The sequence below is a fragment of the Mastigoproctus giganteus genome, chromosome 1 (genome assembly GCF_048544385.1).
Source record: "Mastigoproctus giganteus isolate SK-2022 chromosome 1, ASM4854438v1, whole genome shotgun sequence".
NCBI classification, from domain to species: Eukaryota; Metazoa; Arthropoda; class Arachnida; order Uropygi; family Thelyphonidae; genus Mastigoproctus; species Mastigoproctus giganteus.
The window spans coordinates 122,011,682-122,024,568 of NC_143575.1; the positions used below are offsets into that span (position 1 = coordinate 122,011,682).

General features: G+C 36.7%; 1 protein-coding gene across 1 annotated transcript in view; it reads left to right on the forward strand.

Annotated features, from left to right (window-relative positions):
- The first annotated feature begins 1,649 nt into the window (after positions 1–1,649).
- LOC150091119 (uncharacterized) overlaps positions 1,650–12,887 on the forward strand; it is a 994,562-nt gene continuing 983,324 nt past the window's right edge. The window contains exon 1 of the mRNA XM_090382033.1: positions 1,650–1,701. The gene's annotated coding sequence lies outside the window, so the exon portion shown is untranslated. The remainder of the gene's footprint in view (positions 1,702–12,887) is intronic.

Here is a 12,887-nt window from a genome sequence, read left to right on the forward strand (position 1 = left end):
AAATGGCCAGAGGAACAATGGTACACGTCACTAAACACTTCAAGATCCATACTTTTAAATCTCTGGCCTTTACAGTTAACTGTATCAACACACAATGTAAACTACGCGGAGATGGGGGGAATCCCTGGTGCCGTCTGACTCTAAATACACTTTACACTTCACATTCCTGGTCCTGCGTTGTAACAGCTGGCTAACTGTATCCTTTATTATTATTATTATTATTATTATATGTATTCATTAAATAAAATTAAATATTTGTAGAAATTATTTTGATGATAAATTCTCTCGATTGCTATCGTTCGCTTATATCCATCAAAGCAAAACTACGAACCTTTCCAGTCGGCCCTCGTGGGTAGTATGGTTGGTAGGAACACCGTCACCCCCACATCTGATGGAAAAACCCAGAGTTCCCGTCCAGTCGATGATGGAAGGAATATTTGTATGGCTTTTACACAACGTGGCTGAGTTAGTCTGTCTCAGATGAGAGAATCATGGGTTCCTTCTCCCGGACTCTGGTTTTCGTCCGTCAAACAAAAAATCGATCTCAAAACTCATGCAGTTTACAGGTAATATACACGGAGCAATATGATTTGAGTTGCTTAAGCTTCTAAAACCCCACAACAACAACAACAACAACAACAACAACAACAACAACAACTTTCGAACCCAGAAAGAAGGGCATTTCATAAACAAGCCAATAAGCAATGCTGAATATATATGTAATCTAGAGCTCTGGAATACATACAGTATTTTTAAAGGTTTTAAAAATACATTTAAATACACAAAATGTTTGTTGGTGTCTTTTACGAAGGGTAATTTCGCTTCTCTCTAGAGCCGAAACGTGTCTCGGGAAATCGGGCCAAAAGAGAAAGAATCGTAGAATAGATTTTTTAAAAAAACTTTAATAATTTTTTTAAGAAATCGAACTAGTCATCTTAACAAAAAATATATATATACTAAAAGAAAAAATCGTGTTATGAACAGCGTGAAAATAACAAAAGAACTTGTAGTTTTCGTATAGATGATCTCTTTTGATTAGACACTTCAACTTTCACAGCCTCACTTCACGAAACTGAGTGAGAAAATCGCCAATTTGTGTGATATTTGTTGGTGTTGTTACCATGGCAACACAGAAAAGGTTATTGATAGATGCCAAATATTCTGTACAAAGTCATACTGTAAATCACATCCACATTATCAAAACAAAGGAACAGAGTACTTCGAAACAGACCTATCTTCACATATACTCAGGTACGCCTAAGGCTGCAAAGGCTGGAAAATAATTTTAATAACATTCAATCATGGTCTGCGCACTATGCTAGCGCACACTGGGCTGCTCCCTTCGCCATACATTTGGTCTTGTTCCATAAGACATTTATTCCGTTGGCTATCGGTTATTTACATTTATTATAATATCGTCATTCTGTTTTCTTTTTTTTTTTTTTTTTTTTTTTCGTCTGTTCTTATGCATGGAATCAAGCTAGTGCATACTATCGTGTCGCTTCATTCACCTGCCTCCTAACTATGTAATTGATTTGTTCGCCCGTCGGCTGCCACTTACTATACAGACGGCGCTCAGTTCGACCGACGGACTAAGGTACAGACGCAGTCAGTGACGTGACGTGTGGCTATTTGGTGCGTGGATTACCGACGATAAGATGTTCACCTGGTTGATAGCGTTCCCTGCTTTTCTTCCAGCGGGTAAGTACCTTTATCTTCTGGTGACCACCTCTATTAGATGATTATGTTAAAGAAGAAGCGTTTTGATGGCAGGACATGCACTTGTTTCTGAGTGTCCCACTGTGAATTCCCCCACCATTAAACCTCGCCCATTTTGTGTCTGATGACCAATCATAGATCTAGTGGACAAAATTCCGTTTTGAATCTCGTTAAGGCTCAAAACATTTAGCGGCTTCGGTTTGTGATATTTATACAAAAACAGGTTATTACTTAGTTTAATCTAACTAACAATCTGCTTTCATAAAAATATTTCAATGATGAAATCCTTCTTCAGGACATGCACAGTTTCTAAAATGTTATTTTAACAAGTTTAGTTATTTTAACAATTAGTTTTAATCAAGAAAATAGTCGACATTATTATTTATTTGTAAAAGAATTTTTATACAAATAAATAATATAAATAAATAAATCGGAATGAGAAGTTTTTGCTCTGCTATAAATTCAGAACTGCAGAATTCTTACATAGATGTGTGATGATATGTATTTATTTGGGTTTTTAATGGAATTAAAGAAATGTAATCGACATTGTGTTAAATGTTCAAGTGTGCAAGAATGTTAAATGTTCCCTGAATTAAAGAAATGTAATCGACTTCGTGAATAGCAAGAATGTTAAATGTTCCAAGAATGTTAAACAGCGATTAACACCCCAGAATAACAGCAATAAAGAATAACTTCTGAACTTGCTGGCCATCGACCACAGAAACATTGTGGCTATAAAATACTAAATGATTTTTTGCCTGATTTACTCTTAGAATGTTTTGTCACCACACAACTGTTGTTTATTTGCGTTTTGTGCTAAATGTATCAAAGCAGAACAGAACTACTGTACTTGTGTATGGTAGAATAATATCCAACTCCGTTAGATTTCCATTTTATTCTACCAGATGCATTTGTGTCATGAGCAGAGTACTATTGACATATAAATATCATATAGAAAGGACTGGGCAACAGCAGTGATAGTAATAATAAATAACACATAATAACAACGAAACTCTGCTATTATAAATCATAAAATGTTATTCGACACAACGCATAGCAATTTTTATAATGTGTAGTTTTCATCTTTAATCAAGTAGGGTTAAAGTTATTTAAATAAAAGTTACTATTTTATAAAATGAATCCTACTCTTTTATCTGAAAACCTAACCCGAATTATAATCATTTTGAAGCTGATAAACAATCAATATGCTAAATAGAATCCTCGAAATGTGTTCCATTTAAAAAAAAAAAACAAAAACGGTAGAGCAATTTAATTCAATGAATCATCAAGAATTACAGAAAATATATAAGGATTTATAATTTTCATACGGATCAGGATGCGTATTCTTATTTTCACCTATCATTTACTTTTTTGCCTGTAACAGCTGGTTTTCACAAGAAATTAAGAAATACCTTTCATTGACATGATGGCTATGGATACTACAGCGCTCGTGCTACACATCATGGTCATATCCAAGAACTTTAGTTCTTGGATATGAGGAAGAATTTATGTCGATTGCGCTGTGGTCCGCTTTGTAAACTTAAGGTTTATGGCATTCATAAAAGTGTCCCATCTGCCTCTCCTTGTTACGAAGTTTTCTGTATGAGTTTCTTAATAAATCAGGTATTTGCAGATTTAAAAAAAAAAAAAGGAACACGCTTGTCTATTAACACGGAACTGTTAATAGATAACCTTATCACTACGATTCGAATTATGGGTGCTATGAAATACAAATGGGATCAGTTAGTGAAAGTAGTGAAAGAACATTGAAGCACATATGAAGAAATAACCTGTAACAAGTTACAATGACCTTAGAATTATTATTTATTTTGAACCTTTCTTCTATAATCATAAAATGTATCAAATGCATGGATACTTTTCGATATACAATAACTGTATGATAACAAAATTTAAACAAGAGTTTAAAACATTTCATACCTGCATTCTCTTCACAATGCAAATTAGCATAATTATACATCATATATCAGTGTTGTGTTTCCTTTTTAAATATCAGTAGGATCTCCCAGAACAATGTTTAGAAAATCTGTATCTATATAAGGAATACTTACATGTTAAATGTATTTTTACAATGGAACAACAACAAAAAATTCCTTACATGCATAGATTTTTCGGTGCGTAGTTGGCTATTATACCAGAGAAAAATTTTTGAAAGTAACATGTTTTCTGAAAACCAGTTTACCACACTAATGCTTTGAATAAATATTTTTCCAAAGAAACATCAAAAATGTAAGCAGTCGCCCCATTTTACCAACCAAACAACAATTTAAAATGCTATCCTAATTATTACTTTTTGATATTACAGTATTTCTTGATTATTACTTCGTTAAAGTATTACTCATCAAGGCGTATCTTTCACGAAATGAATTATAGTTGTTAAAAATATGCATTACAATCGCTAATTTTTCATAATATACAAGGAATTTTTGTTTTATTCATCATACCATTTTATCTCTACTGAAGATATAAAAGTCTAGATATAAAAATTCTTAACTGAATCGAACTGATAAAAGAGAATTTTCTTCTTCTGAATCGAACTGCTTAATTCGCTAAATTACCATGTAATCATAGTAATTTTGCCTACTTCTCAGGAGTGATATCCCCTTAACGAACCCATGCTGGGATCTACTCACGATACAATTATTGTCGAGATTAACCATAGATTTTACGATCTTCCCTATAACCGAAGTCACTCATTGGTCTGTATCTGCCGACCTTTGTGAGATATTTGAACTTCTCCATTCCAAGCGATTCTCCGGAGTGCAATGGTGCTGTAATTTATATTTCCAGTTGTTTCAAACACTCATATCCAGCCTCTTTATATGTAACTGATTATATGTCATCTTTAGAGCCTTGCCCGCCTTTAATCTCTTTTTTTAACAAAAGTTTGTCTGAGCTCGTTATATTACTTATTTGACAGCAGCTTTAACATTCCACAGAGTTTCTTTGGACATAAATATATATATATAAAAAGAGAAGTCTCTGTTCAACTCATCTTCCCTTTCTGCTATGTTTAGTATGAACTTTCCAATGGAACCAAGGGACTTATTGCATCTAATCTAGTCTTTCTCATATTGTTATATGACAGTAACTTGTTCTCATTCTCAGTTGTCTTTGATAGGGTTTTCACATCGTCAGCTTTCTTCCGGCTTACCCCACCAGTTTCTTTATTACACTTTCTCTTATAATGTTCGTTCTAATTGGAATCATATGATTGTCAATAATTATTCTATGCTTTCTTATTCTCAGTCAAACCGTTATCCTCTCTTACGTTTGTGGAATGCGACATTGGAATGAATACGTTTTTTTTTTTTACTATTGTACCAGTCGGTCCATGCCAAATTCGGGCAATCCCGCCGTGTATTTATAATGTCATACATACAGTATTACAGATACAATTCATAATTTCGTACAGGGAATGAGGTACATCCATTCAAAAGTAGGCAATAAAGTCAAAAGTCTATCCGCACAAGAACCCTTCCAGAAGAAATACGATATTTATTTTAATTTTATTTTATTTAACTTGGCCGTTCCAGCCAGCTTTCCTGGCAACTCCACCACCTATATAAAATACCGTACAAATAATTTAGGTAATACATAATATATAACACAATATTATAACACTTAATCTGCACGGTAGCAGAGTGGTATCGTCACAGTCCTCCCCACACCGGGTGGAAAAGGCCCAGGTTCGAATCCTATGGATGACGTGAGGAACTTTAATGGGCTTTTTTCACTCCGTGGCTGAGTTAGTCGGTCTCAGGCATAGATAGCAAGGCTTTTCCCCCAGAAACGAGGGTTTTTCGTCCAGCAAAACAGGCAAATAGACCAGAGAACCCACACAATTTACAAACAAAAGTATATTTCATATTGTGAATACCTTCACCGTGAGTTGACATATTGTACTACCTCGAATAAGCAACGCTTCGCCAATGTAGCAGGAATGCCCATGATTAAATTATTGTAAAAAACAAAATCAGAATTTAAAAAAAAAATTATAAAAAACTTGTCATTACGAATTGTGATTTCACCCGTCATCATTGGCTATACAAGGTGTCTCAAAAATACACGGCATAACTTCAGGAATGAATTTCTCATATGTAGACAAAAATATTTTATATCAATATAGTTCCGGAAATGCTGGTTCCCGAGTTATTAACCGGAATGTCTTATCTCGTGCAGGTGATTTCCTTCATCACAAGGTACTGACAGAATCTGGTGGTTTTCCATTCCGACCATGTACTCAAATCAGGATCAAGCGGATATGCACTTTATGTACGGTTTGGCGGGCGGCAATGCTCTGGAGGATCGTCGTTTGTACTACGAAAAGTTCCCAGAACGAAGATGTCCAGACAGGAAAACGTTTGAAGGTATCCATCGCCGTCTTTGTGAACATGGGACCTTTACACCTCGTGCTGCCGTCAGAGGACGACCAAGATCTACGACTCCTGAAGTAGAAGACGAGATTTTGGATGTTGTGCATGCCACTCCTGGAATCAGCACACGCAGAATAGCAGTGCAACTGGCTGTTCAACGTTCGACTATTTGGAGAGTGTTGCGAGAACACCAACTTTATCCTTACCATCTGCAACGGGTACAGGCCTTGTCACCAGCAGATTACCCTGCGCGAGTAATGTTCTGCCAGTAGTATTCAGGCAGAAGGTGGACATTTTGAACAATTACTATAGGGTAATGTGAACAGTTAAGTGTCATAGGCAGACCTTCAAAACTCGGAAACCAAGCATTTCCGGAACTATGTTGATTTAAAATATTTTTATTATCTACATATGAGGAACTCATTCCTGAAGTTATGCCGTGTATTTTTGAAACATCCTGTATATGTTTTTCCTCTCTTCATACGATTCTGCCATCAGTTCCACTGAGTTTAAGAGTATGGAGTTGGTCTTCTTGGGTGAGATTTGTAGTAAATGGTGTGTAGCCCAGTCTTGGAGAATTTGCACAGCGCAGTTTCCCAGTATTTCCAGTTGTGCCCTACAGTTAGCTTCTGTTGTCAGGATGGGGTCGTCCGCGAAGGCTTGTGAGCGTACCCCTTCCAAATCCTTCTTTACAAACTGGTCCACCAGGAGGTTCCACTTTGTTGGTCCAAGTACTGACCCCTGTGGGATCAGTACTTGGTACCTGCTCTGTATATTTTTATTTCTAATTCTTAAAAAAAAAAATCTCGAATGTGCTTAAAAGCTATCTCACCGACAGAGCATCTTAATTGCTCTGTCGGTGAGGTAGCTTTTATGCACATTGAAGAGGCTGCCAGGAACCTCTGCCTCAGAGCCAGCCCAGGACGCTCGCCACCACAGGGAGTTGAACGCCCCAGCAAAATCGATTGAGATAGCTAGTACATATTTTTTCTCAGATTCTTGCGCTTGGGCAATTAGACTTTGGAGTGCATCAACTGTGGATCGATCTGGTTCGAATCCGTACTGGTTTGGTGAGGGTAGGTTTGCCAGTTGGTAATGGTGATTTATTCTGGATAACAGTAGTCGTTCGAAAAGTTTACTTAGTTCTGTGAGTAGTGTGATCGATGTGTAGGTAGATGGCTGTTCTGGTGGTTTATTTTTGATTCTTATTTATTAGTTTAAACGTTGGTCATTTTCCAACCGTGCAGGTATGCTCCCACTGTGAGGCATAGGTTAAAGAGTTGGAGCAAGAGTTCCGGTTCTCTTTCTACGACTTTTTTGATTATTTCCGGCTCCAGGAGGTTCGGACCTGGGAATTTTTTCACCGCAATACGTGAAGCCGCCAGGATGAGCTCATCTGTAGTGAATTGCGGTTCTGCATTATCTGTTTTGTAATTATCATTTTCCCTGCAGGTCTGGATGTTCTTCTCCGTTTGTGGGTCGTTGTGGCGATGAAAGGCGACATCTAGCATATTGTTTATTGATGCCTCCAACGAGCAGGTTTCCTCTCCTTGGGGTGTGACAGTGGTTGTAAGCACTTCACCTCTGGGGAGCTTTTTTGTGAAAACCTTGTACACAACACCCCAGGAGTCAGTGTTCCCAGAGTTTGCTACTAGTCTCTCCAGGTTTCCTTTTTATTTTTTCTTATTGTGGGCGGTATAAGCATTTTGCGCCTCTCTATACAGGTTTCTGAACGCGTCCACCTCCCGCTCAGGCCAAGTTCTTCTTGCCTTTTGGAAGTTTGTCCTTTTGGTCTGGACGTCCTTGCGAAGCTCTTGAAGTTTTATCTGGCCATTTCACAGAGCGCTAAACTCATCAGAGTGTACCATGGCGGAGTTGAATAACGGTGCCGCTGTTATTCAACTCTGCGGAGTTGAATTAGGTGCCGCCGTATATAAGACACAACACATGTCCACACATGTCCAAACACAATACATATGGGTAGTCGAATTAACATTCTGGGTAACCCTAATAAATAGTTTTTTTTTTTTTTTTTTTTTAAATATAATACATACTGCCGTTAGTTGTAAAATTCCCTAACACATGGAGCCGGAACCACTGAATTACGAGTAGCACATGTTTAGCCACATGAAGAAAAGAATGAGTGAACCAATCCATATCACTATGGGGTGTTCGCCACAATTGGTGCAGCAGAACAACATCAACATGCAGATACAGGACAACATACAGGGTAATCATTGCATCAAAAGGAGAAGCAAGAAAATAGGCAGTTGCAGTTAAGGTATTGCATCATAATGAGATACAAAAGAGAACGGTGCACTTTTTTTTGGAACACAACAGAAAACCCTGCTCTTCGCGTTGTTTGTTTACCAGAGCACCCTCTATGAGGCTCCACTATCAACTAATGCACAATGCCGAGACGGCAGATACGCGAATTCGCCGACATTAAACTAACAAGGAACATTTGGCATCTTTAGACTTAGACAAAGTTCATCTTTGGGATGATCTAAAATATCAATTTTATGTCCTATCATGCTCGTCGCAACTTCAGTAGAACCTCAGTAAGGAGCAGTAAGACGTCCATTGTACGTATTAAAGACCACTGAGCAGTAATAATTCTCCTCAGCTGAAGGGAAAACTGAAATGATGGATACCACTTACTGCGAACAGAATGCATCAACGGATGACCCATCACAATTAGGACGAGTCGGTTTCATACATAAACACTCATGGTAGAAATGTCCTCTTTTTGCACAATTTATCAGAATAAACTATTTCTTTCACATAACACCGTTCATCCTTATATTCATAATGGAGACATCTGTAGCACATGTTCGTCAAATAGTATCTCTTAAACTTATAACTTTGACAAAATAAGAAAATCTGCGCAAAACGCCCAAATAGGTCCCTGATTCAGAAGCTTATATTCAATATCCAATTTCTCTGATCACTTCTGCTAACCTTTGCATTGCATTCCTTAGAAAACTCCTCCTCCGTTAGCACATTCTCCATTTAATATTGCTCATATAGTTCCTTCAATAAATCCCGTTCTACTAAATCTGGACCAAATAAAGAGCAATGATACCGGGTGGCGGTTTCAAAGATCTATTCATCGAAAATCCCAAACTCTTCAATTTAATATTGATTTCAATAGCTCGAATATCTCTACTGGTAAGCACCTCCATTATCACCTGATTACCCTTGCATTCCTAGTAGTAATAAGCCCCAATATGAAGGAGCATTACTAATTAGGCCCAATTAACCATTGACCCCGGAAGTCAGTCATGGAAAAAATTTAATTTTTAGCTGGGTGTTATTCGTTTCTATTTTCTCTCGATAGATGGCGTTAGTGGTAGTTAGAAAGTTTAATTTTTATTTTTTGTCTAGTTTTGATTTTGAGTTGTTGGTGCTAGCGGCTGGGTGTTTTCCTTTCCTTCTCGGCTGACTGGCCCCTTGTCCCCAGTTAGTTTCATGTTAGATGTAGCCTTGGATGTAGCGATTGTTCCGTAAAACTTTGAATTTTTATGAATATTTTAAAACTTAATTATGTGACAGTCCATACTTAATTAATTAGGAAGATATATTCTGGGCGTTTCATGATTTTTACCACTAGTTGGTAAAAATTAATAGTTTCCATAGTCCATATTGGGGGCCTGATGCCCACTGCCATGCGGCCCCTATGGGGCAACGAAGCTGAAGTGATGTTTGTAAGTGGGACGATAAAGTTTTTGTGAGATGAAAAATTTAAACATAGAATTTCTGTCCGAGCAATTAAAGTATTAAGATCGAAAAGGCATGACCACCATGATGTTTGTTAACCTTGTGTAAAGCTGATACCACCAGTTTCTGATGGAGGAAAAACCTTAAAGTTAGAATTGCTCTGTTGTGGTGTGTCTGGGCACCACCATGGGTGGTGCCAGTGGCAATATGCACAGGCCCCACCTTTAGTCCCAAAATGTGGTGGGCAAGATGGGGGAAGCAAAAATCAGAAGTGGGCAGTTTCTGAAATGCACTGTACTGTCAAGATGTTGTGCAGCTATCGTTAGAGCGAGACATGCTAGTGACGAGTTGGGCTCTGCAAGAGTACACCGTCTGTCCATCGATGATCCACACCCACGCTTCCTCCTGCTTTTCATATTCAAGTTAACTTTTTAACTTTTCATATCACATAAGGAGATTACATTTTTTGGTAACATACCTATAAGAAAGATCACAGTGTGGGTTTTTCATTCATAAAATACAACCACTTTTGTGAAAATACCTGCATACAAGATGGTGATTTATTTTCATTTTACTATTTTTTTTTTTTTTTTTGCTCGCTAGATGTTTTTATAATGTACGTCGGAAAATTCGCTCCCAACGTAAACACCAGTCTGTAATCAGTTGACTTTGAATTTCTTCAACTGTCACCCCTTAGGTTGTCTGCATTGGGAAATTGTTTCAGTTGTCAACAATTTACTGTCGAAAAAAAAAATTACTACCAGTTAATCTTACCTAAACTTCTGAACATAACGAAAAACAGTTTGAGTTTAAAATGTCATGAAAAAGTTGGAAAAGACGTTGATTTTACTTTTGTTAATGGGGACTATAATGGTTTTAGACAGTAGATTCGCAATATGAACACTCAATGAACACTCAATTTGCTTTGATAATCAAATTGAATAGTTATTTTTCTACCAGATGCATTAATTTTGAAAGTTTTCATTAAGTTAACATTTATTAAGTTTAAACACAAAAAGTTGTATTCAAAAGTGGGAAACCGCCTGAACAGACATTGGGAATAACACCCCCCCCCCCCCTCCCGACCACAGAGAGCAAGAGTCCAAGACTCTTCCTTTAATTTGTGAAACAGGGTTAAAATATGTAAATTTTTAACTTTTGAATGAACAAAATACTAATGACCGTGGTGAGGGTTGAGATGTCCATTGTTATTGAAAAACTATATTGCTTGATTTGTGTTCAACTAACCAATTACAGTGCTTGATTTGTGTTCAACTAACCAATTACAGTGCTTGATTTGTGTTTCAAATTGACCAATCAGCATGCGTGTCTTGTTTATAAAACGAGTGATGTTGTTGTTCAATTCACACAAATAGGAGTTCCCAGAGTACTTCATAGTGCTGACTCTGTCATGATCTTTCAGTCGGAATTGAGTCAGCTATAGTATTAGCATTACCTAAGAGGCTGACATGTGAGGGCTTGTTTTTGTTTGTAGAGAGATTATGATATTCAAATGGGCTTAAATGAACAGGGGAAATTAACAATAAAATAAATTGCCCTATCTGGCAATTCATATGCATATTTTTCTGTGATTCAACCAGTTTGTTCACGGTGGCGATTGCCTTTTTAAATCCAAAAACAGAATAAGTGGTTAGAGAAACACATTCACAAAATTCCTAGGCAGGCTGGTGATTTATAGCAAGCTGATATCCGTGCATCGTTGCGTGCAAAAACTACCAACATAGATCGTCTTTTTGTTAAAGGGCAAGAAAAAAATAAAAATATTGAAAAACTTTACATCGTTGCCCCTAACAGAAGTGACTGACCTAAACAGTCTGAAAATCAGAAAGATATATTTCGATACGGTGGCGTGTGCATTTCGTCACTCGATGCTCGATTGTGCGATTCAGATTTCACAATTGCTCTGAAATAGGCTTGTAAAGACACTTAATTCTCAGTTTTCGAGTGTACGGCTACAAACCAAAAATGATAAGTGCAAATTAAAACACGTCCAATGCTGGGGAAAAGAATGTCATGTTCTGTCAACGTCTGGGAACACAATCGACTCTTCAAGTGACAAATTTTGCCGGTTCTGCTACTACAAAATTCTAAAGCACATATACAACTGTCCATGAATCAATGGAAAGGATTAAAGGCAAAGTTGAATGAAATACTCCTTCTCTTTCATAGTCACATGAAAGAAACTTTGCAACTACACGGTTTAACCCTCAAAACTGGAAATTCCAAGGTGAATATAGTACAGTGACAGCGGCAAGCATGAAACGCATTTTTTATTGGACATCTCAGAATTAGTTCTTTTAACTAAAGTCCCTCCATCGATGACTTCCTTCAAATTCTGGAATCAATGCTAAGCATATAGACTCAAACATAAGTCGTTTCCTTTCAACTTTTTGAAAAAGGACAGAAAATGTGAGTTCTTCTCAGAAAAACCAGAAAAACTATGGTACATGGATTTTCATTATGATTGTTAGTTAGGAAATTAAGTTTTTTTATGCTTAGTGCTAGCTTGAAAAGTGTTCTTCTCAGAAAAACGGTGAGAAACTATATTAACGTGAAATTGTATGCTGGTTACCAACAATAAATTATGTTTTTGTAAATTTTTTCAGTGCCTGTGTTGTTTCTTTTTAAGGATAAGAACTTTAAAAATAACTACTAAAGATGCTAACCAACTTAACTGATTTTAAAGAGCTTGACAAATAAACTTAGTCTGGCTTTCAAACTTTGGAAACTAAGGGGAAAAAAAAAACATATATTTGCTGATTGAGAGAAAAAATAAGCTTTTAATTGCTAAACTTTTTTTGACTACTTAACTATATTCTTAATACTTTTGGAAAACTTTAAGTAAACTCTGAAAATACAATCATTGCAACAACACACTTGAAAAAAAAAAATTACGAACATATAAAAACCGGATTTTATTTTCAGCTCTCAAAACGGATGGAAGCAGAATGGTGCTTTGTCAAGTTAACACTGATTTTGAAGCATAAATATTGGTAGTTTTTAAGTTGTTGAGAAAAACAATATTATTTTATG